Here is a 26,402-nt window from a genome sequence, read left to right on the forward strand (position 1 = left end):
TTATTTATTCATTTTGTCTGGGGGTGGCGGTCCCGGACATGGGTGCCTTTGGCTCACCCCGGCAGGCGGGCATGGGCCTCTCGGGTGAGTGGGGGGTCCCTTTCCCTTTTTTGGGGGGGGTGGGGGGGTTGCTGGCTGGTGGTGCCTTATGGCCTGAAGCTTGGCCTGCTCTGGGGGGAGGAGGAGAACAGGGGATGGGTGGAGGGTTGGGAGGGTGCTCTGTCCGGGGGAAGTGGGCCTGGTTGTTGTAGTGGGCTGTGGTCTGCCCCGTCTGGGCGTGGGGTGTGGGTGGGTGTCGGCCTCGCCGGTGGTGGGCTTAGCTCCTGCTGCAGGGGGGTGCGCAGTGGGCCTGGGGTCCTCTGTCTCCCCTGTCTGTCTGTGGGCTGCCTCCGGGCCGTGGTTGCTGCTCCTATGCTTTCCTGCGGCTCCTGGCATGGGTTGGGCCTGTGGCTGTTTCCTGGGGGGGTGGGGGGGGGTGGCCTGGGGCTCCCTGTGTTCTGGGGGTTTCTCGGTGCCCTTGTGGCTCGGTACTAATATCCTGGACCGGGGGAGCGTTGTTCTTGTCCCCCACATCAGCTACAGTCAGCTACCCACAGCATCCAAAGACAAACTGTAGCGGACACATACACACGCGCATACACACACAGTGCACAACTGATACATAATCACACACTCAGACATTTATTTTAAATTATATTAAACCAAATGGTAAATTTGCACTGGAAATTCTGCAACCAATGTTTATCTTTTTTTCCCCCCTGTTGTTATTATTGTTACTGTTGTTTTTTTGTGGGTTTTTTTTTGCTATTGTTTGTTTATGTGTGTGTGTCCCCCCCCCCTCCTGTCTTCCCTATCCTGTCCCTGTTCTCTCTGTCTATCCACTCCTGAGCCTCAGTCCGGTAGCTTCATCAATGAACCAATACCATTCCTAATAAAGTTAAACATAAATGGTGATAGGAGGAGTTTATCAGATTCCTCCTATGCAGAATAAAACTGCTTCAGTACAACAAGGCACCAGGAACATCGATACTGCTTGCCCCTGCTGCTGAACAGGACAGGTTTAAAAAAAAAAGAAAGAATTGGGTGATGAGGATAAAAATCATGTGAGTCTCGTGCTCACCAGATCCAAACCCAGTAACATCTATTTGGGATTTGGGAGCTTCGTTTCTCATCAAAAATCTCTTTTTGAAGAATGGTGGCCATCATCCAAGAGTTCCAGACATACACAATGAAGCTCTTTCAACTCCTGCTAATACACTTGTTTTGCTTTTCCCTAAAGCATATCTGTCTGTAGCTTTAAAATCAGGCTGATGTGGGGGCGGGGTGGGAGCGAAGTGCGTGGCTATTCCCGCCAAGGCCGCTAGGCGCGTCTCTGCTCCATGTAAACTACCGAGAGAGATTGGCGGCTGAAGAAGATGAGAGGTGGAGGAGGAGGGGGAGATGAGGAGAGAGAGGACGGTGTTTTATCAGCCAAGTGCAGCCTGGATCGGGAGGAGCGGACGATGGGAGGAAAATTTCTACTCGTTTCCTTTTCTCCAGCATCTCCGCCATTAACATGTAGACCGGTGCGCGTCTGAAGAGCCGGGGGTAATGGTCTTCTCTGTCTGGGAGAATCATATTCTCATGATAGTTGTGATTTGAAGAAAAAAAAAACATTCTGGATTTACAGCGGACTTGTGGTCGGACTAAGTGGGGTTCCTTAATTTGTTTGCAGCGTGTGTGTAAATATTGGACCGCATTTAATATGAGTTACTGTCCTCTGGAGTGAAAAGTGCGCCAGTCTTATTTCCCAGGTTAATTTCCAGCGCTTGAGCGTCGGGATATTTTTTGGTGGTGGTGGTGGGGACTATGTGGATTTTGGAAGGAATGCACCTTAACGTAACCGGACGCAACGTGGAATATTGTGTAAGGTGGATAAGAGCAGCGGATGGGATCCTTCTTTTACGGTAAATACACATTCACACTTCCATGCTGCAGCCAGGCCGTCAGATATTCTGTTGTGTGGATTTGACACTTTGTGTGGAAAGAGGCGGCTAATGCAGTGTTCTGATGAAGCTCGTGATTTACCGGGCAGAATGAGGCTAGACAGAGATCATGCTGGTCAAGGGGACAAGTTCAAGATGTGGAGAAATTGTTTGTTTCTCTCTCTCTCTTCATGATGTTGGTGCTAAGGGAATAACAGACGAACTGTGCTTAGAGAGGCTATCTGGAAACGTGCACAGCAGAAAGCATCTCGTCTGCTTCCCTCTGCCACTTTGTGCTCTCTCACTCGGTTCCAAGAGCATGGACATACAGAGCTGTGCACCCTAGCAAAGCAAGATGCGCCAAACAGTCGATTTAGAATATTTCCTTAGTTTGAACCTTAACTAATATCCTACTGGAGAGCATATTCAATATTCGACATCCGTTCATCCATCCACCGCCTACCACCTGCAGACTTTGTGTGTGTGTGTGTGTGTGTGTGTGTGTGTGTGTGTGTGTGTGCGTGCGTGCGTGGCGCGCGCACGATTCCATTTCAGGGCTCCAAATGATCTTTCTTTTAGAAGAGACACATCTTCATTCATTTAATATGACTCATTGGATGGCTATTCAGTTAGCTGGTGATGCTGGAATCTGGATTTTATAAATCCCCCTTGTCAATTAAATGAATGCTAACCATCTCTCAGACTGACTGCTAGGTCTCAAAATGGAGAGGGATTGAGGAAAACTCTTAGGTATGGGGTTGAGGGGTTGAAGGGGTGAATAAAGTCCTCTCTCGGAACCAGGAGGGGAAAGTTGCACCCATCATCTATTGTGGGGGCACCACCATAAAACTGGATGACTGCTGTGTGCGTGTATGTCTGCTCCAAGGACTTACCAGACAGGGTGTTTGGAACATTCAAGAGGGTCTAGGTAGATAAAATCCTGTAGAGTCATCACACCTACAAGTGCACAGATGACCAAGCCTGGGTCAGTGTTGTTCTTCACAGAGGTGTTAGTCATGGCTTCAACTGTGTGGGCATAGAAAAGACATCCGAATCAGGCTGTTTCATAGAGGTCACTTTCAGGCTGCCCTAAATGTTGATGTGATCTTTTCTCTTCAGATTTGCTTTTCTATTGCTCGGGGTATTGCTGGGGGTTCTGTCTCTTCTGGACTACATATGGGTGTAATAGCAGCTTCAGCAGATTCAGGCCTTCCTGAATCAACCCTCTCTCAAATTAATCAGTGTGAAAACAAACGTCCTATTTACAAAGACAGACGGATTTTGAGATGGACATCTATATTCAATTATAATTCAAATACTGACTTCCAAAGTGAGGCGTGACATCATAATCATTTTGTGTGTATTGTTGTTAATATGTGAGGCACAATTCTGGATATTTGATTGTCTCATCAAAGGAATATTCAGTGGTCTTTTAGAAAGCCAAAATTTTAAATAATCTCATAAAGAGATACTGATAAAGACTGATAGCTCTTTTGGCAAAAGGGCAATTCGCTATCTGCATATGACCTTTCATGAAGTTTCATGATTTTTCCACCTCTGTTGCATTTTGTGTTGGGAATATTGTGCAGTTGTCACATGATGGCAGAGTCTGCCTCCATGCTCTTTCTGGGGGGGGGTGCTGGCTCCAGCAGTTCACACTGCTCTGTCCCAGGGGTTCTGATCTACATAGCTCAGGCCTTCAGGAAAACATCTACTCACCGCGCACTCCTGCATATCTGCAGCTTTTTCTCCCCTCACACATTGTTCTCTTAGACTACCACCTCTTTTCTCCTCTCCTTTTACCTCATCTTCTGTATATAAGGGAGCTGCTTCATAAATTATAGATTCCCTATTGACTCATGCAGAGGTCCTGATGTTTCTGTGAGTAGCTGCCTCACCTTCTGTTTTATGTTGGAATTATTGCGCTTGAAGCTGACTGTTGAACTTACAGTCATGTCTCAAAAGTGCAGTGCTAGTTTTGCACAGTTAAATACTTTTTTAGTAACTGACACATGGAGGAAGTCATGGTTCAGCCAGTTGAAGTTTTCACATTTTGTTCCTCTAATCTTAACAGCATTAGTTTGATATGGATAAAAGGATCAAAGTCAGAGACTCACATGTCTCTGTCTGCAGTGACAGTGTTATTTATGATGGTGTGTTTAACAATTGTCTTCTACTTCATTGGTTGCTCTCCTCCAAGGGACATAATCTATGATGGTGAAGTGTTCATACCACAATGGGACAGCAGGCTAGACCTTCCCAATGTAGTGGTGTAGCTTCTTAATTGCCACTGAAATTAACAGCCCAATCTTGCGGAACTCCAGTTCTTCAGAAACTACATGATAAAGGAGTTTTCAGTGGTTCTATGTGTATTCAGTCTGTTATATCCTCTCACATCATATCTTCAATATTGTACTACTCTCAAAAAAATGTCTGTCCAGTTCCTGATAATTATCACTTGTGATGAGGAGCATAGAATGGAGTAAAATATTGCAAATTTACATTGAAATTCCAGGTCTCCCCTAGTTGCATGTATTTTATTTTATTTCAGGGTCAGGGTCATCTATGATATATACAGAAGCTGTCGTTTGTGTCTGCCACAGTCCACTGTTCATTTGTGTTTTGAAAACCACATTGCCAGCGTTGTGACTGATAACGAGAGCTTAAATAACTAGTATAACTTTGCCAATATCCAAAAACAAGTGAAAATTCCAATAATTGTTGTCCCATTTACATCCCAAAAAGTTGAACAGAATTATCGTTTACAGTTAAATGGGTTAATCCATGTCCAAATGCAGCCTGATTTACCATATTCTACTCATTACAGTGTAGACATGGCAATGAGGGTACAATTTCAGTATTTAAACATGCATCTGTATTTACTGAGAGAGCATAAAATAAATGAGGTATTGACAGTGATACAGAGAGGGCAAAAGAGCACAAGAAACTTTGTAAGGGAGGACTGGCTTTGCAAATGAAGGGAAGAAATGTATATAAAAAATGATGCTATTGCAAGTGGAAAACATAAATGTCAGTTAAGTGTGTTATAAATCAAGAGATTGTCATTTCAAAATAAACCTTATTTTTGTGTGCGGCTTGGAGAAAGCTGCCGTCAAACCCAAGTGAAGATAAAACAACTTCCTGACGTGAAATGGACCAATAACAGGATTATATGATATTAGGTATTGGATGTTTATGTCTGCTGTCATACTGTGGCACAGGCCACCTCATTTCATTGTGTTTGTAGTAGTTGTTCTTTATGACATGTGATTAACAAAGATTCGGGCCTTTCCAGTCATTTTATCGTCATTTTATGTGATTTTACACATTTGGTATCATTATTTATGAGGTAGTCTGATGGGAAGGCAGTAAAGATGCGTATTCAGGAATGCATGGTTAACCAATCCTGGCATGAATTAATTTTTTTTTTTAATTATTATTAATGAAGCTTTGATTCTATGATTATCCATGACAACTGGTAAATAAAAAGCAGTGCCTCCATTTTATCCAGTAGACGTAGAGATAATCATTAATTTGTTTAAAACAACATGTCAACCACATGGGAAGAGTGTCATTGACATAAAAACATCGTGTTATATTCCCAGTAATTCATCTAATTGGAACTATATACCTGCATGTTGGAATCTGAGAGGGGAGGTTTAAGCCTACATTACATTTTAAAGCTATTTGTTCAGCTTTAATCTGATGAGGACATCACAGGGGCCGGCAACTGAAGATGAAAAACAAACATTGCTGATGATGTAGGAGAATATAGCAATTACTGAGGCAGGACTAATGGGTTTGCTCATTTGCACTAAATGAGGTAAAAAAATAAAAACAACAAAAAACAGAAAATGTTTAAATTTTCAAATGTGAAGACTTCGACAGACTGCTACATTTTTTTCTGGTCTCTTTTTTGCTAAATGGTGTCTTGGCTTAATATGGGCTTGGAACTCATCTCACATATTACCCTATAGGAGCTGCATTCCATCAGTCAGGCCAATAACATCATGAGTGCAGGAGATAATTGACACCACTCTCATCCTGGGTTGTCAAACAGTAACACTTTGTCATGGCACTTGGCGTGTGATAACAACATGCAAGGCACCCTTTTGCATTTGTTTGAGGTGTAGTGGGCTGTCAATTAACTCCAATGCAATACAATTTAATGTCACTATGAGATGTTTCAAGCAACTTCTTCACCTGCTGTGTTAGTGGTACATGAGTGGCCATGGCAAAAGTGTGTGTTGAAATGTCAACCATAACCATACCTTCCTTCACTATTTACTTTTTTTGCCAAAACCGAGCAAAATTTGACATTTAAAACAAACTATGAAATATATATTAGGTATGTCAGTTTATAATGAAAGTGTTTTATTGTCATTGTCACTGTTTACATTATGAATGTGTTGTAAATAAACTCTTTGTGGCCCCTACTGATAATGATTGAATGTGTGAACACCGGGATTTTAAAAGTACAACTATTCTAATTAACTCATTTGTTTCATAGTTTCAATATGGACTAAATGAATAAAGAGGTGACCCACCGACCAAACAGTGCGTCCTTCTGCAGGAGGACAGAAGAAAATCCAATAGAGAGCCATTTATGGTGACAGATTTGGTTGCCATGGTAACTCAGACAGACTTTGAGTTATTACTCATAATACCCAGACTTTCCCTCATCACAAGGTTAAGAATCTCTACAGCTGCATTCTGGAATATCTAGTCAGCTGTATTGACTAGGGTTCAAAAATGTAGTCTCCCTTTGTTAGTTTGATTAATAAATGCTGTATTACACCAAATTGTACTATACATGACCTTAAGGTATTTCATACTGATCAGGACAAGACTACACTCTTTAAGCATTTACAGGACACACAATTTGATACCAAACCTGAATGGGTTGCAAGTCTGTCACAGGGCAGTCAGGAGCAATTAGGGGTTCAATATCTTGCTCAGGGATACTTCGACATCGTCACCGGGGGAAGTGACAGTCGAACCAGTGACTCTCCGGTTGCTAGATGGCCACTACCTCTGAGCCCTGCTGCCCCTTTAAATGAGTATTTTTTTTAAATGTATTTAATGAATACATCTTGTTTATAAATCTAAATAACAGATTTTATTTCACAGAATAAAAACAATGTTACAGTTGTTATATCAAAACTTGAACAAAACCATTCATACTCCTTAATTTAGAAACCAGTGGCTACATGGGAGAAAGCCATGAACTGGGTATGAGGAAGTACACCATTATCTGTTTAACCAATTAACTAAATATGTATCCATACAGTTATATGGGCAGGGCTTAGTCCCAAATTGATATTTTAAGCCTGGAATGTTAGTTGCTGTATTTATTGTTGATTAGAACTACTACAGATTTTTTTTTTTTTTATTTAAGGTAGACATAGTTTAGTGAGTCAATGTATACAGTTGCCAGTCTGCTTACTGTGGCTCTTCTCCATGGCTTTGACACCCATGCTTGCAGCACTAGCATTAGGGCAGCTTTGCAGTATGAGAGTGACAGCAAGTGCACAGATGAGTAAAAAAAAAGTAGTCTGCACATCTGGCACTGGCAAAGAACTTTGACATATGGACAAAAGCTGCACATACAGCGTGCAAGCAAAATGAGGCAGATGGTTAAAAAAACAACATATATGCTACTGCGCGATGAGAGCATGAGAAATATTTATTTCCCCCCTCTCTCTCATTTGCCGCCCACTCACTGTATGTTTGACTCAAATCATGAAGCTGCAGTTTGGAGTGGAAACTTGCCCCCTCTCTTATTTCAGTGTATCACAATGTGTAATGTTCAAAGCCTAACGTGGGAGCCAATTTTCATTCCTGTCCTGTGATTAAGTATAACATCAGATCCATGAGATGCCTGACCAAATATCAGACTGTTGCAGCTAAGTGATGACATAAGCGTGCTCAGGTCTTGAGCAAGGAGACTGCAGGAGAGTCAGGAGAGTGGGGAGGGAGGACAACCTGGCCAAGTGAACATGTGCTCTATATCTTCACTGTTCGCATCAGCCATGTTGCTTCTCACTGATGTACTATGATGTAACTCCTCCCACCCCCTTTTGTGATTGGATTGTCAATCTTCTATCGGCATTAAGCAAGATTGGACAATCTGAAATAAGATTCAATTGCCCAACATTAATCCATATCTCCTGGCCAGCTTATTTTCAGTCATTTCTCTGTACTGCAAAGGTCCAGGGCTCAGTTTTCAAACAATTGTTGACTCCATTTCAGATCTGGTATTTTATCTCTTCTTCTAGAGTCTGGATGCCAGTTTTTATGGATCTGTCTGATGGAAGTTGCACATTTATCTCCTACTGTCAGGGTTCAACAGATGTTTATCTGTGTTTTTGGTATTGTCAACTCAAAAATTTTAAAACTGAAATTAGAAATTAAAGATATTTTTGTTGTTTATCTCTGTGGCTTTTCTACTTATTTCAAGGACTGTTGAAAACCCCCAAATGTTTCCCCTTCAGTAAAAGTGTATAAAGTAAAGAAAAAAATGGGAAAAAAAAATGTTAAAGTGTATTGAACAGAAATGCGTCAAGCAGGGTGCAGGGCACTTATAATTTTTTTTTTTTTTAATTTCATGTAATGATGCAGCAACAACAAAGCAGTGTTGTAAACAGGAGACAATGAATGTATGTGTCAGAATGAAGTTTCAAAATGTTTAAATGAAGTTGAAGCTCAGTGCTAACTGCTGAGTCTTTGTGTTACATAGGGTTATCCTGACATGACCTTGGGATTTGGGATTTAATCTGTTTGGTTCATTCAAAGCTAGTGACCGTGTTATGTATTTATGAGGCAATGGGACCGAATTCACAGGTGTTTCTCACTTATAATAGTTTCCCTTAAAATCAGGATGAGGTCGGTCAGGCCACATGCGATAATACTATAATATTCCAAACAAAATGATATGCCCTTTTCATTCAAAACAACAACAAAAATATGGCCCAAAATTAAATGTCATGTCCATTTTTACATAAATTAAAATAAAAAGTTGAATAAGACAATTTTCTTTTTAGATATAAACACTAAGAACCACAAGGAAGAAGGAAAGATATTTCTGTCCCATGATGAATCAAGTATCTCAGTAATTCCAAACTAACATAGATGCTAAAATCAAACCAAATGTCCCTTTCAGTTTAACAAAGTGATGAAAATGTTAAAAACTGCTCCAAAAATGAAACTGAAAGTTAAAAATAATTCTGAGTGACCCAGTAACTGTCTTTGTATCGTTAGCACGGAGACAAGTCCTGGTCAGTATTTCACGTCCTGGGGGGTGAGGGTGCAAATGAAGTGCAAGTGCACTTGCTTGTGGATTATCGGTGTAGCTGCGTGGATGTCCTGTAGTTGTGAGGGCAGCGTGTAATATAAACGTGTTGTTTAGGGTTACAAAAAAACAAATGCTCTGGCTGGTCACCACGTCAAGGTAGGGTGACCATTCAGGAAACCACCTGAACCCTGAACCTCCCTAAGGCCACCCTACCTTGACGTGCTGACCCATCCAAAACACAAGGTTAAGGAAAAACAGTTGGGGGGTAACAAGTACGTGGCCGGCGGGGCCACCTATTGAGGAACACTGACATAGACTCCTTGTTTAGAATGGAACTTGTTGAGCTTTCCAGAGGGTAAATGGGACATACGGAGCAATCTATTTGGTAGAGTTGAAGATGATTTGTGTTTCCAGAAATCATATCATCAGCCTGTCCTCAACTGTTTATGAATTTGTTTCTCCTGCCTAATATGTAATGAAGCTCATGACAAGTAAGACAGGCAAAGGGTGATCATAAGAAAGAACATGGGCTATTGATCATTGGTCTTTGTGTGTTTAAAGCTGTAATGATAAGACTGTGGTGAATTGTTGCAATGATTAAACTGGAGGGCGGCACGGTGGTACAGTGGTTCGCACTGTCTCCTTACAGCAAGAAGGTTACGGTTCAAGTCCCAGCTCGGGCACGGGATCTTTCTGTGTGAAGTTTGCGTGTTCTCCCTGTGCCTGTGTGGGTTCTCTCCAGGTACTCCGGTTTCCTCCCACAGTCCAAAGACATGCAAATGTAGACTAGGATGATTAGATACTCTAAATTGACCATAGGTGTGGTTGTGAGTGTGAATGTTTGTCTGTTTGTATATATTTCCCCTGCGATGGACTGGGGACCTGTCAAGGGTGTACCCTCTCGCCCGAAGCCTACTGGGATAGGATCCAGCCCCTCCGACCCTTAACAGGAATAAGCGGACGAAAATGGATGGATGGATGGATAAAACAGGACTCTATACTTCACAAATTGAGACTCCAGTGTGTACATTCTACAAATTGAAATATCATTGTGTTGATTGGTTCTAATTCACAGTATAGTTACCATCATAAATCCACAGTGACACTGTAACTATCTGTTTTTAATGTGCAGCAAAATGTCTCATGCATCCACACTTGACCTTTGGCACAAGGCTTAGTTGGAGCCAAAGAACTGTGCTATCTTGGTGAGCTCCCTGACTCGAACAAAAATATCCATCCATCCACTTGAGCCTGGGCTTGAACCCAGTACCTTCTTGCTGTGAGGCAACAGTGCTAACCACTGGACCACTGTGGTGCCCTGGCAAAAACATATGAACATATAATTTGATTCAGTTCACTTAACTGAAAATGGACTCTTTAGTTATGTGATATTCACATATGGATGTATAAGTCCAACAACAGTCACCAAGATTCAGTTTGTGAAAGGCCAGATGTTAAACAAACCAGACCATAACCTAAAGTTTCTTAGTCCAGACCAGTCCATTTAAGTACAGGTGTGAATGTGACTTGAGTCTTAGGTGGTCTCATTGTGTGTGATGAAAACTTTAGAGGTAGCTTTATTTGAAAGTTTATGTATCCAATGAGTAAAAAAAAGGAAATTAAAAGTGATCATGATAACATTTCATGATGTCACACTGTGTTACATTCAAATATGGTGCTATAGTGTAGTTCCCAGTTTTCTACAATACTGAGAGCATCAAAGTAATACATTCATGTGAATGCTCTTCAAACCACTCACTACAGGCTTTGACTTGCAAATGCTTCTTGACAGAAAAGTCTATGTAGAGTAATGGGAATATGTTATTCTTGCTTAGTTAGCTGAGTGAACTCAGTTGAATGAACTGAGCAGGGCTTGCAATGGTGTTGCATTTGTGTGGATTGCAGTACATGATGCATGAAAGAAAGTGTTGTTTTTTCACACAAATCTGTCAGCCCACGCTTAACATTTCAAATGGCTGGGTAACACAATGTCTTACAATCAGAAAATTCACAGGCCTACAAAAGTAAAAGCAGGATGTTGAACACTGATGTAAAGTTTCAACTAAAATTGCAAGTGAAATAAAGAGTCTGACAAAAATGCTGAATATCTCCCTACAAGATACCCTTGAGTAAATACATGCACAGTTACTACATTATGAAAAGACTGAATATAATGTCATGTTATAATGACAGTCATTACAGTAATTAAAATTATCTGCACAAGGTGTCTTTTTCATTGATATGGGGATTCTCATTTTAGGGACAGTGTTTGGGATGGCCATTTTAAGCACAACATCCAACCATAGCCATTGTGAATTTCAATGTGCTGAACCGCTTGTTTTCCTGAAGAAGTGAGTTATCTTAAAAAGGGGCATTTATTTACAGTAAAGTTGTGCCAAAGGTGCTCATGCACGATTTGAGTAACATCCCACAATAGCTTTTAGTGTGCTTCCATCTTTTTTATTTGACACAATCTGAGCAAAAAAATGATAAGTGAATTGTTAATTTTAATTTGAAATTTGTCTATTGCTTTAAGTAAATTGTGATGAAGAAAAATTTCAAAATTACTCCATAAATCCTAATGCCCACAAACCATGAATTAAATCTTCCATTGATCAAATTCAGAAAACATCTAGCAGCAGCAGTGAATTTAGGGATGATGGCCTTGTTGGCCCTAAGCCCAATGCTAAGTTGCCATGCTATGTGTTTACCCTGTTACCTAATTATATACTTTGGTTGATGCTGTTGGTCTCTGCCTTGGACAGCATTACTCCTGATGCTAGCATACTCAGCCTGTGGCTCACAAGCCACGTGCTGTTTTACCACTTGTGTACCTCAATTTGCATTTGAGGATAGTCAACAGGAAACATTTTTATTCAACCATAGTTAAATTGTCTTTTCAAAGGATAAACGCCAGCAGTTATGAACTGAAGCAAAGTTTTTTTGGAAATGGAAAATTTGTATGGGGCGGCACGGTGCTACAGTGGTTAGCAGTGTCGCCTCACAGCAATAAGATTCTATGTTCGAGCCCAAGTTTAAGCATGGGGTCTTTCTGTGTGGACTTTGCATGTTCTAGCTGTGCCTGCGAGGGGTTCTCTCTGGATGCTCCAGCTTCCTTCAAAAGTCCAAAGACATGCAAGAGGGGACTAGGCCAGTCAGATACTCTAAATTGAGCGTAGATGTGGCTGTGAGAACTAATGGTTGTCTGTCTATATGTGTTTGTGAACTATCTGGCTTTTCAGCCAAAAAGATAATGTGAACGCGAGTCGTAGTTTCTCCCCAGGGAGCCGTAGCTGGCAACAGGAGATGTAATCTAGTGGCACATCCTGATAACACATCACACATTATGCTAGGCATGTCCAGAGTCTTCAGTTTATAGATAACCTATGCCTTGTTGTGAGGGAAGCCATGTTCCGTCGTCCTCCCGGCCAGACTTTGAATGTTCCAGTGAATGACATCCTCTGCACAGAGGCTGAGGAGCTCAGTATCTCCCATGTTGGCCATCTTCCAAAATGTTTGATGTATGTTGAACTTGGAACTCGCAGGTGAAGTGTTTCATGTCTCTACCTCGTGTGCTACCATGTTTATTAATGTCCAGCTTGATTAAGTACGTCATCACCACGCCCAAAACGCTGTGTCAGAGTGAGTGGATTGTTCAGATCAAACTCACACTGGCAAAAAGACTAGCGTTGGATGAGGGTAAATTGGCATGGCGATTTTCCCCCCAGCCCGTGTCACTCAGTGTGAACACAACAAGCACCACGGCAATTTGGGGGGCAAAAACATGGCTTTTGTGGCAGTGTGAAAATGCCTTTTATGTGTTAGCCTTGCCTTGCTTTTAGGTTTTTAAAACAAGACAAAATGTGACCTTATCACATTAATGATACACAGATTGCGCCTGTATGCACACAGATTATTATATGGGATCTGTGAGACAGGTTGGGAGGCTCATAAAATATTTAATCACAAGATACAATTATTAATTTTTCTTGTGTATTTATTATAATTTTATGTTTTTTATAATGGCTATATGGTGTAATTGGGAGGCCCACCTGATCATGATGGGGAGGCCTCCCAAATCTGAACTGGAGCGATGCTTTGTTATTGGACTTATGAGCTCATCACAGATTGTCCATAACGGTGTCCATATGTGCATTTCACATCCCTGGGCTGCAGTTTGATGATCAACTTGGTGGTGTCATCAGGTTGGTGTTCATATGTCTTGGCAGCAGATGTCTGGGTTGGGACTCGGCGAGAGCAGTCGCACTCCTCTTCTCTCCTCCTCTTCTTTTCTGTCTGACTATCATTCTTTGTCTCAACTCCTATCCAACGCAGCTGTGAGCTCTCTACCTAAAAACTAATCATGGAATTGATCAGCTGGTCTCTCAACGCTATTGACACCATATTTTCGACAAGGAAATCAGGACCGGAGGAACCTGCCTGTCCGCATGGAACCGACCCTGCGGGCTATGTTCTCGATTCCTGGGGGAGATGGCGTACCGCGTGCTTGACGCCTCTCTCCGTGGAGGACATCGAGGATCTCTACTTATTTGGGTTCATGGTTGTGGGGCTTCTCCTCCTCGGACTTGGAGGTGCCCCCACATACCGCAAAATTGGCAAGACGTCGGCTGCCACCAGATCTGGACCTCCACAACTGACCGTCATTTACAACGCAATTATTGAGGCTGGCAAAGCAGGGCAACAACAGACTCTTGAACTGAAACAACAGACTCTTGAACTGAAACGCAGGATGGAAACCATCTCGGAGCAGTTGGCCGCTTTGCGGCGAGGAGAGTGATGTTGAAGACTAGAAAATTTTTAACTTACAATTTGGACTGGACTGAAAGAGAAGACGGATTGGAATGTGTGCTCCTCTGCCCAAACCCAAACACAGCAACCTTATCGGCTACTGAAGGTCATCTGCCCACTGTTTATCCTCCAGGAGAACTCCTTCTGCCTTGGTGACGCAAATGGCACGTACTATCCCCCCCTCCCCCGTGTGTTCCTGACCCCCGCCTCTGCCCTCTGCACCTCCCTTGGGGTGGCAGCGCCTGTTGGCTGCAGCCTGCCCCGCCCGGGCTTGGCTGGCGCGGCTCTTGCTGCGACGCCTCACTCTCACTTGCCTCCATTGGGTCAATGGACTGCTCAAGTTTAGCGTACATACACAACAAATGTATATGTGCTGTTGTTAAATTTCTGAAGTGTACCATTATTTCTTTCAATCTGTAATAATTGTGACGGCTTGTGATAGTTGTATCAGGCTTTGAGTTGTGATCTTTAATTGCCCCTCGGGGATAAATAAAGTTATCTGAATCTGAATCTGAATCTGTTTCTGTTATGCCATTGAATAAGCTTAATTCTGATCCCCCAATCCCACAGACATGGCTGAGGAGGGCCCTACTCTGCCTACTAGGTGTAAGAGGCTGTGATTACCTATGCATTTGCTTGACCCAATATTATTAATGCCCAGTAGGCCCAGGAGGCTTGTTATTGAGCTCGTGTTTCCTATTCCTAATTCTAACCCTAACCCTGACCCTAACCTTGGTCCTCAAAGGAGAGGACAGGGCCTTTTCCCTCAGGCTAACCCCTAAGGCTTACAATTAGGAATAGGAAACACGAGCTCCATAACAAGCCTACTGGGTATTAATAACAGGGTTAGGGTTAGTTGTCGGGCAAATGAATAGGTGATCACAGCCTCTTACAGCCTAACCCTAAACCCAAACCCTACCTGGTGGTGCGTTAGCTCCGATGGTGGGGGAGGACACCGGCTGGACCTGGCAGGCCCAAACACATTGTGGGGGTCTGCTGGGAATGTCTGGCAGAGTATCCCGTCAGAGGGAGTTTCAGCTTCTACCTCTGGAAGAGGTTTGACCATGTTCCTGCATGGGAGGAGTTTGACGAGGCCAGTGAGAATGACTCTCGGATGGCTTGGAAAAGATTCTGGAGCACCATCCGCTGTCTCGAGAGGGGGAAGCACTGTTAGCACTGTGTATGGTGTATGCAGTGTGCTGCTGACCTTGACTCAAGTTGTTGTGGACTGGTGGAGGGAATACTTTGAGGACTTCTTCAATCCCACTGACGCATCTTCGAATGAGGAAGCAGTGCCTGGGGACTCTGTGGTGGACTCTCCTATCTCTGAGTTCCTCAAGGCCATGGATGCTGTGGGGCTGTCTTTGTTGACACGACTCTGCAGCATCGCGTGGACATCAGGGGTGGTGCCTCTGGATCGCCAGACTGGGATGGTGGTTCCCCTTTTTTAGAAGGGGGACCAGAGGATGTGATCCAACTATCATGGGATTACACTCCTTAGCCTTCCTGGTAAGGTCTATTCGGGTGTTCTGGAGAGGAGGGTGCGTCAGATAGTTAAATTTCAGATCCAGGAGTAGCAGTGTGGTTTTTGTCCTGGTCATGGAGCTGTGGTCTAGCTCTACACCCTGTGCAGGGTCTTGAGGATGCATGGGAATTTGCCCAACCAGTCAGACTCAGTCGGACCTAATTAGGGTTGGACTCCTCCAGGGCTGCCCTTTGTCACCAATTGTGTCAATAACCCTGCCCCAGGTGGAGGAGTTCTAGTACCTTGGGGGCTTGTTCACAAGTGAGGGAAAGATGGATCATAAGTTCAACAGGCTGATTGGTGTGGTGTCTAACCCTAACCCTAACCCTGCGGTGGTGTAGAGGTATTAATTTACCAGTCAGTCTACTCACCTATGGTTGTGAGCTTTGGGTAAGGACAAAATCTCGGGCACAAGTGGCAGATAGGAGTTTCCTCCTGAGGGTAACTAGCCTCTTGCTTTGAGACAGGGTGAGAAGCTCCGCCATTCGGCAGGATGTGCTCCTCCACATCGAGAGGAGTCAGATGAAGTGGCTCAGGCATATGGTGAGGATGCCTCCCAGGTGCCTCCCTTGGGAGGTTTTCAGGGAAAAGACTTCTTACTTGTTAATGAGGGGTCATTAATTCCCTGTACATTTATGACTGAAAATAGAGCAAAGATTGGCTGTTTATGGCTTTATAGTTCATATTTCTGTTCTGGAAAGGAAAGGAAATTTGATCTTTCATCAGGTAATGCCGTACTGATATATACAGTAAAATGTCAGAAAATCAGTTCTAGAAATGCCCTAAACTTAAGTGGTTTTCACCATATTTAGCCATGTCTCACCTTACCCTTGTTCGGTTTTCCTGTCTTTTTTTTTTTTTTTTTTTTACTGTCACCTTTGTAGTTCAAGTTTTGTCACTGAAGAGTGTGTCTAACAGTGTGGACCACTGTATTATTTTGTTAACAAATAAGTCACCATATTTTTCTTATCGAGTAAGAGAGCAATCAGCTGTCATGCTGAGATGACTGAAGACAACATAATGCTGTGATGCAGACTGGAGAATTAATGACGATGTAATTTTAATGACTAAAAATAATTATATATGAAGTAAAAAGACGTTGGAATGTTGGAAACATTGGAGGGCTTCATCCGTCTTTATCTTTATGTGGATGTCATTTTATGATGCTGTGAATTCTTACACACATTTGAGTCTGCTGAAAGCTCTTTTGAGGAAGAAGCTGAATAGGACAGATTGTGACGCCAGCCTGACAGGACTGTTAAGGTTACCTAGCCAGAGAGAGTAACTTTGTGTGTGTGTGTGTGTGTGTGTGTGTGTGTGTGTGTGTGTGTGTGTGTGGATATGCGGGTGATCAATCAAACAAGTCTTCCAACCCATTCACGTATACAAGTTTTATGTTCTAACACTCTAATAAAAGAGAATTACAGCACAGTCTGGTTTGGTTCAGGTGCAAAAACAATACAGGTGAGACCAATTATTTACACTGCAACAGATCTTCCTCTTAAGATAAATAGACTGGTGCTAGATATCAGTATTTTTGTTGTAAACCAATTCACCCCATCACCTTTTTTCATCCTTAGCTGATTTTTATTTTTTCACTGACACCACACATTCACATACGATTGCCAAGACTGGGACATGTCTGGCATTCAAGGAACAGCACTGAACTGGCTTAGGTCATATTTACTAGGTTGATCTCAGGTTGTACTTGCTAACGATTATTCCTCTGAAAGCACTACAGTCAGTCATGGTGTTCCACAAAGGTCTGTGCTTTGTCCAGTCTCTTCACTCTGTATCTGCTTCCACTTGGTCATATATAAAATAAAAAGACTCAATTAATTTTCACTGTTATGTTATGATGACATACAGTTGTACTTATCAATGCATCCACATGAAACCAATCAGCTGACTAAACTGAAGGGGCTAAAAACACAGATGACCCACAATTTTCTTTTATTAAACTAAAAAAAAACAAAACTGAAGTTATTATGCTGGGCCCAAAACACCCTAGGAACACTTCATCTAATGATATAGGTACCCTGGATTGCAATAACCTGGCCCCCAGCATTACTGTAAGGAACCTAGGAGTTATCTTTGATCAGAATCTGTCGAACTCTGACATTAAACGAACCTCCAGGACTGTCTTCTTTCTTCTATGTAACATCGCTAAAATCAGAGATATCCTGTCTCAAAAAGATGCAGAAAACTAGTCCATGCTTTGTCACTTCTAGGCTGGATTACTGCAATAGCCTCCTATCAGGCTGCACAAATAAGTCCCTAAAGACTCTCCAGCTGGTCCAAAACGCTGCTGCATGAGTATTGACTAGAACTGGCAGAAGAGACCATACTGTATCTATCCTGTTGTGGCTTCTCTGCATTGGCTCCCTGTTAAATTCAGAATAGAATTCAAAATTATTCTTCTAACATACAAAGCCCTCAACAATCAGGCAACTTTACATCTGACTAAGCTCATACTCCCTGATTATCCGGCTAGAACCCTTCGGATGCAGGGTTTCTTGTGGTCCCTAGAGTATCTAAAAGTAGAATGGAGCCAGAGCCTTCAGCTATTAGGCTCACACATATACACATATGTGTATATGTGTGCCTGAATGTGATTTGTATATGTGTGCCTGAATGTGATTTGTATATGTGTGCCTGAATGTGATTTGTATATGTGCATAGTAACAGTAATAATAATAATAATGATATTAATTGTTATTATTATAACAATAATAATGATGATTTAATATGATATAATGATAATGTAATATAATAATAATATAGTATAACAATAGTAGTAGTAATAATAATAATAATAATAATAATAATAATAGAAGCAGTAGTAACAATAGTAATAACAATAATAATAATATGCAGTCTCTTGATTGCCCGAGTGTCCGGTTGTTATCGGGGCAGGTTATTGGTGCTCAGCCCTCTCCTACAGTCCTTCTGTTGGCCCTCCCCCCCTCCAGTGAGGAGTTTAACAGTTTGATGGCTTGGGGGATGAATGAGTTCTTCAGTCTTTTGGTCCTGCACTTGGGGAGGAGCAGCCTCTGGCTGAACAGGCTTCTCTGGCTGGTGGTGACAGTGTGCAGAGGGTGGCTGACATTGTCCAGGATGTCCAGCAGTTTGTCCAGAGTTCTCCTCTCTGCTACTGTTGCCAGAGGGTCCAGCTTCATCCCAACCACTGAGCTGGCCCGCCTGATCAGCTTCTCCAGCCTGGAGAGGTCTGCCTTTGTCACCCCCCCCCCCCCCCCCCCCAGCACACCACAGCGTAGGACAGGACGCTGAAGACCACAGACTGATAGAACATCCACAGGAGCCTCCTGCAGATGTTGAAGGCTCTCAGCCTCCTCAGGAAGTACATCCTGCTCTGAGCCTTCTTGTACAGCTGCCTCGTGTTGCTCGTCCAGTCCAGCCTGTTGTCCAGCCACAGCCCAAGATATTTATAGGTCTGTACGACCTCAACCTCCTCCGTTCCTATCAGAACTGGTCTAGGTCTGGGTCTGTCCCTCCCAAAGTCAATGACCAGCTCCATAGTTTTGGAGGCGTTGAGCTGCAGGCTGTTGTTGTAGCACCAGGCAACAAAGTTCCTCACCAGGCACCTGTACTCCTCCTCTTCATTGTCCCTGATACACCCCACAATGGCTGTGTCATCTGCGAACTTCTGGATGTGACACAGTTCAGAGTTGTAGCAGAAGTCCGCGGTGTACAGGGTGAAGAGGATAGGGGACAGTACAGTCCCCTGTGGAGCACCGATGCTGCTGACAACAGTGTCAGACATGATGTCCTTCAGCCTGACGAACTGTGGCCTGTCGGTGAGGTAACTGGAGATCCAAGCAATCCGGCCGGGGTCCACTCGCATTTGTAGGAGCTTGTCCTGTAGTGCAGGGGGCTGGATCGTATTAAAGGCACTTGAGAAATCCAGGAAGAGGATCCTCACTGTGCCTTTTCCCTTGTCCAGATGCGAGTGGGCTCAGTGTAGCAGGTAGAGGATGTTGTCCTCCACACTGACCTTCCCCCGGTAGGCAAACTGTAGAGGGTCCTCAGCATGCTGCACCTGAGGCCTGACGAGGTTGAGGAAGAGCTGCTTTAGAGTCTTCATCAGGTGTGAAGTAAGTGCCACCAGTCGGAAGTCGTTCAGCTCACTGGGCCGGTTCTTTTTAGGAACTGGAACGATGCATGACGTCTTCCATAGGGTGGGCACTTTCCCGAGCTGCAGACTCAGGTTGAAGACCCGTTGTAGCGGCTCCCCAAATTCAGCAGCACAGGTCTTGAGGAGCCGGGGACACACTCTTTCTGGTCCTGCTGCTTTTCAAGGCCGAAGCTTCCTCAGTTCTCCTCTCACCTGGTCAGCTGTGAAGCAAGGAGGGGGTTGTGATGATTGTGAGAAGGGGGTGGGTGGTGGAGGGAGGGGTGGAGCGGGGCTGCTCAGTTGCTGTGGAGGGGGAGGGGGGCGTTGGAGGGTGGTGTGAGGTGGACTGGCTGATCGTGTTGAAGAACTTGTTCAGGTCATTTGCTCTCTCCACCCCTCCCCGCTCCGTGCTGGTCCTGGCTTTGTGGCCAGTGATGGTTTTGACGCCCTCCCAGACCTCTCTCATGTCGTTCTCCTTTAGTTTTTGCTCCACCTTCCTCCTGGAGGAGTCCTTTACCTCCTTCAGCCGGCGTTTCACCTCCCTCTGTGCTGCTCTCATCTCCTCCTTGTCCTTTGTCCTGAAGGCCTTCCACATAAAGATTTGAATTAGCATTACAATAAACAATGACCAAAGGTTTAAACACTTTTTGGGCAGTAGCTTTTCTCGAAATCTTAAATTTGATAGAATTGTGACAGTTTCAAATTTGTGAATTAAAAATTTACATTTCATATCGTCAACTTCTGAAAATAATCTCCAAAATTATTTTTTCAAGTTTGCTCTACTAGTAAAAAAAAGAAGTCATCATATTCTGCAAAAAATGTTCACATTCTGTTCAAATATGCTTTGAAAGGGATTTAATTTCATTTTTGTTTTATCTTCTCTGGTTAGCTTCCTTAGGGCCAATCAAAGGGTCCTAATGTCAGCAGCTAGGCTAATTTACTCTAACTTTGGTTTTCAAAGGGGACAATTAAACTATTCATGGGCATTTCAAACCAAAAAAAAGCAAAAAACTTCAAAGTCCTCAGAGAGGCAGTTTACAATTTACACCTTTAAGCCAATAGTTATATAAAACAGCATCAAAAAGCAATGAAAACCAAATCCAGGCCTTAGGGGTCTGCAGTGGCCATAATAGTCTCCCAATAGCTTCTAGCTTCATTTGGCTCCCTATGACTCCACAGGGAAGCAGTGCTTGTTCCTCAAACTAACTGGCTAATTATGTCTTTGAAGCAGACTTGAACTCTCACTGGGTATAAGGTTAGAGAGAGGAGTTGGGTGATTTACAGAGAAAAGGGAACTAATTGGATTCACAGGAGTCAAAATGTAAAAGGTTGAGCGCAAGATGTATTGTAACAATTCCAGGCTTCCCCTGAGTGCTGTATTTTTGATTCTGAGCATATAAGTGGGAGATTTTTGGGGGGGGCATTTGTGTTGACAATTGGATGTGTGTTTGCTGTCTGAAGGGGGTTATTCATAAACTCGCTTATACCTTCACTGTGCTCCGTGGTCGTTTATGCCACCGTCCTGAGGCAGCAAGGCAAGCCAGTTTAATGACAAACCATTCCCTATTGATCCTCTTGGTATCTAGGCACAAAATGTCTCCCAGGTGACCAAAACTGAGAAGTTGGCTTTCCATGCTCTCTATTCCAGGGTATTCACTACTTCAGGTGCTTAGCATGTAGCCCCACTGACCAGCTGTGTCTGAGGGGCAATATTGAAGCATCGATTCTACTCAGCTGAGGTGATTGAACTGAATATAGTGCAAGCAGATTGGTGCTTAATGCACTCATCGTCTGTGTGAGGTTACTGGGTTGGTCCTGTTGATGATGACAGCCACATTTTAAAGGAGATGTGTGTGTGTGTGTGTGTGTGTGTGTGTGTGTGTGTGTGTGTGTGTGTGTGTGTGAGTACTGGATGCATGTCCAGTCTCGTGCCTCTGTCACAGCCAATTATATAACCTTGTTATATTTTAATCTTTTCTGTCTCCCTAACCTCAATTTTCCAGAGTGAATGTGCCAATGTTCATGTTGTTTGTAAAGTAGCAGAGGGGTGGAGGATTAGTCGAAGGTGAAGCAAGGGTTTGAGAAGCAGGACAGGAGGAGCTGACACATCCTCTCAGTACTCATATACCTTCCTACTCCCTAGGCTAGAATGTGTGTGTGGTTGTTTTTGTGTTGGACTATGTGTGTAAAGCGCTGGAGGCTCTGTGCTGGAGTTTAACTCTGTTCATAGAAGCCAAGGGCGCCCAACACACTGATCCAGACTGACAGCCCAGAACACGGAATACATTCACCGGTCAACAGTCTTAACAACAGTCAGTCAGCCTCCTCCACCAACAAGCAGTCTCTGGACTGACAGTCAACAAATGGTTGAAAAACACACAAGAAAAGAGACAGGCTGTTTAAGAATTGCTTACAATTAATTCGTTTTTCTTTGTATTGTACATTATTATATATTACCTGGGTCAGATTTGTTTACCATCTGTTAGCATCAATTCTCAAAACCCCAAGATTTTTCAGTGACATATTGTGGAATTTTCTGCCATTCCACAGTACTGTTTTTTTTTTCCTTGCTTTTTTGGCAGCTTGCCTTTATCTGATAGTTGATTAAAAAAACAGCACACATGTAATGGGCATGAAGAGGTACAAAGAAGCGCAATGCAAAATGCCAGCAAAGGGAACCAGGAGCAGCCACTGTAGAATTGTGTATGTTCTACTGCTATGATTAAGATGAATACATAATACAGGAGGCCGCACGGTGGTGCAGTTGTTAGCTGTGTCGCCTCACAGCAAGGTTCCGGGTTCGAGTCCTGGCTCGGTCACGGGATCTTTCTGTGTGGAGTTTGCATGTTCTCCCTGTGTCTGCGTGGGTTCTCTCACAACAGAAGCACTTTTGCGCTTACTATGGGTTTTTCCTTAAGTCTGAATTCTTGCTTGTGTTGTTTGTCGCTTTGGACAAAAGCGTCTGCTAAATGAAATTGTAGAATTGTAGAATTGTAGATACTCTGGCTTCCTCCTACAGTCCAAAGACATGCAAATGGGATTAAGCTAATTGGATACTCTAAATTGACTGTAGGAGGCTGCACGGTGGTGCACTGGTGAGCACTGTGGCCTCACAGCAAGAAGGTTCCGGGTTTGAGTCCCAGCTCGGGCGTGGGATCTTTCTGTGAGTTTGCATGTTCTCCCCGTGTCTGCGTGGGTTCTCTCTGGTACTCCAGCTTCCTACCAGTCCAAAGACATCAATTTGGGGACTAGGCTGATTGGATTCTCTAAATTGACCGTAGGTATGAATGTGAGTGTGAATGGTTGTTCGTCTCTGTATGTTGGCCCTGTTATGGACTGGCGACCTGTCCAGGGTGAACCCCGCCTCTCGCCCGGAGAGGCTCCAGCCCCCCCGCGACCCTTACTAGTAAGGACTAAGTGGAAAATGACGATGGATGGATGGAAATTGACTGTAGGTATGACTGTGAGTGTGAATGGTTGTCTATCTATATATGATGGACTAGCGACCTGTCCAGGGTGAACCCCGCCTCTCACCCAAAAGCTCCTGGGATAAGCTTCAGCCCCCCCATGACCCTTAACAGGATAAGTGGAAGAAAATGGATGAATAGATGGACATGAAACAGGATGAACAGAGATAAAGTTAACTTTTGAAAATTAAAAATTATGAGGAATGACCCAGGGAAAAATGAAATGCTATAGCATACTGACTGATTTCTTGGGGGGAAAATTCGACTGTAAAAAAAAAGGATTTGAGAGGAAAAAAACAAACAAACAACTATTCCATTGGCTCTATAAGGAATATGTGTTCCTCCACTGTGTTGGGAGTGCTGCTGTCTGCCAATTCTCTGTTGAGTGTAATGAACACTGATGTTTTTGTTTTACTCTTGTCATAGTGAGTGAAGTGGTGGAGTGGATGCCTGAGTTGCTATGAACAACAATATCTGCCATACGTGTGTGAGACAGAAGAGATTAAGAAACACTTAAATGTGTTACCTTAAGCTACCTCCAGTGAATTCTTCTTGTATCCCTCTTGTAGCTGCCCTATGGCTGCTTAATTACATTTTTTCAAGCCAACTCCAATTGCTACTGAACAAAGGATTCATTGCTGAGTATGCATCCCTGTTCATGGGCTAACTTCCTGTACCCAGTTAACATATTAACACATACTGTATATGAGCAAATAAATATATCAGAATAAACAGCATCCGCCTTTTTGTAGTAACATTGATAATGTAGTGCCAGTGGTATTTGTCCCTGTACATATTTCCCATGGACTAAATCCCAGTTCTGATGGGTGAGAACGTGTTTGAGTTGTGCTCGAGGCATGAGTTGCTGACCATTGGGTTGAAGACATCTCTTGTTTAAAGCTGTGTTTTGAGTGACATAAACTTTTGAAATGGCTTGCCATGACATTCCGGTAACTCCCCCAAGTTATTCTTTTTAAATTCAAAAACCATGATCTAGTCCATTTAATTCACATCGACAAAAATCCATGAATGAAGTACAAGCAATATGATTTGATAAAACATACACATGTACTATAATGAATAAAAATAAAGTTAACAAACCTAACTCAACCACTTATAAACTGATATGCATTTTATACAATGCTATTAACCTAATTCACTGGTTTTATTTATCAGTCTCTCTCTCTCTCGCTCTCTCTCTCTCTCTCTCTCTCTCTCTTGTTCTCTCTCTCTAACACACACACATATCACATTCTAAGGCTGACCTGTTCTCTCAGGCCAGCAAAGGGTTTCAAACTAGATGGACCTGCAAGCTAAGCACATCCCTCAATACTTCTAAGCACCTCTTCAGTAAATCCCCTCCACAGGCTGTGATGTGTGTGTGTGTGTGTGTGTGTGTGTGTGTGTGTGTGTGTGTGTGTGTGTGTGTGTGTGTGTGTGTGTGTGTGTGTGTGTGCTTGTATCACAGACAGAGGTGAGATGAGATGTTTAAAATAGGGCCGACAAAGGGATGGAGGGATGGCTACAATGCTGTGATTTTGTGGGGATTTATCACACTATGGTGGCTAGTGAAGAGATGGATGGATGGATGATGGGAAATGGAAGGCAGACATAAATGAGAGTGACTAAAGCGCAGGCTGATGGACTGTTTAGTCCAGTGACTGAGTGAGCCATAAGTCTCCTTATGCTCTCTCTCTTCCTCTATCTGTTCTATCCCTCTCTTGGCCTCTCTGTAAAATAACTCTATGTTCTGTGTGGTGACAAGACGGGATGAAATGATTGGCCGATAGTTTTCCCCTGACTACCCTCTTGGATAATCACAACACCTACTGGCTGTCTTGACATGCTGACTCTACTTTGTACATTATTGTACTTGAGTCCCACTGCTTTGACTAGATTTACTGCAACAATTCACATTTTATACCTCTTATGTCCTTGCATTTCTGTTCCACCACTTAATTAGGGTAAAAGCATTTAACAATTTGTACCTGGACAATATACTTCCATAAAATGTGGCCTCTCAAGAAATTGTCATGTGGATGAAACTTCTGAATGAAAATGCTGTCATTGTCAATTTTTTATATAAAAAAGGCATCAGATGATATCGCTGTAATAAAAATCTGTGGGGTATTTTGAAGACTTCAGCTGTAGTACAAAAAAAGGTATATATATATATATATATATATATATACAATAAAGGCATATATATATATATATATATATATATATATATATATATATATATATACATATATACAATAAAGGCATATATATATATACAATAAAGGCATATATATATATATATATATATATATATATATATATATATATATATATGCCTTTTTTGTACTACAGCTGAAGTCTTCAAAATACCCCACAGATTTTTATTACAGCGATATCATCTGAAATCTCTATAGTGATTAAACATATAAGCTCTGGTGTACAAACACTGGCGTGCAGAATGATCAAAGGTCTGTCTTACTGCATCAGATGTCACTGACATCTGGAGAAGCTTCATATTGATTCTTGCTAAAAGTTCAATAATTTTAACTTGTGCAAATATGTGAAGAGGCAAAAATGCATCATTTGCCCTGCATGTGGAAATAGGTATTGTGTCTTGTCATGGCACTGACTTTATAAAATTTGTATTTTAATTGTGTGAATAATTCACTTTGTGTAAAGTTTAAACAAGCTGTCAAGTTTGTGCACTTTGATGATGTCAGGTGTGTGCCTTATGCAGCTGGACACATTTGATAAAAAAAGAAATGGGTGTGACTATTAGTGACCTAATAAATATCAGTTGTCCCCTTTGTGTTATTCCATAGACGACATCATGACAGGTTGAACCACCAGCAACCATCATTTGATATATCTGTGTTGAATTTCATAAACATGAAAGTGTGTGCATGTTTTACAAGCCTCCACACATGTTTGATTGTCAGGCTACATTCATTTTGTATGTCATAGTGTGTTTCTGAATATTTGATGAGGGTTACTATCACTTACTTTGTAAGCAACATCTGGCTGGATGTTGCTGGGCTTTCAGTTAGGTCTTACACAAACATTAGGATGCTTCCATGTTACATGTATGGCAAAGGTTGAAAACCTTCTAAAGCAGGGGTCGGCAAACTGTGGCTCCGGAGCTGCATGCGGCTCTTCAGCCTCCTTGTTGAAGGAGAAAAAACATGAAAATGATTTTTTTTTTAAA

General features: G+C 42.6%; 1 protein-coding gene across 3 annotated transcripts in view; it reads left to right on the forward strand.

Annotated features, from left to right (window-relative positions):
• The first annotated feature begins 1,407 nt into the window (after positions 1–1,407).
• nlgn1 (neuroligin 1) overlaps positions 1,408–26,402 on the forward strand; it is a 399,552-nt gene continuing 374,557 nt past the window's right edge. For all 3 annotated transcript variants that reach the window (XM_086225325.1, XM_086225326.1, XM_086225327.1), the window contains exon 1: positions 1,408–1,946. The gene's annotated coding sequence lies outside the window, so the exon portion shown is untranslated. The remainder of the gene's footprint in view (positions 1,947–26,402) is intronic.

Source organism: Aulostomus chinensis, chromosome 14 (assembly GCF_037954235.1).
Source record: "Aulostomus chinensis isolate RoL2024-O1b breed Wild chromosome 14, RoL_Achi_v1.0, whole genome shotgun sequence".
Classification (NCBI taxonomy): domain Eukaryota; kingdom Metazoa; phylum Chordata; class Actinopteri; order Syngnathiformes; family Aulostomidae; genus Aulostomus; species Aulostomus chinensis.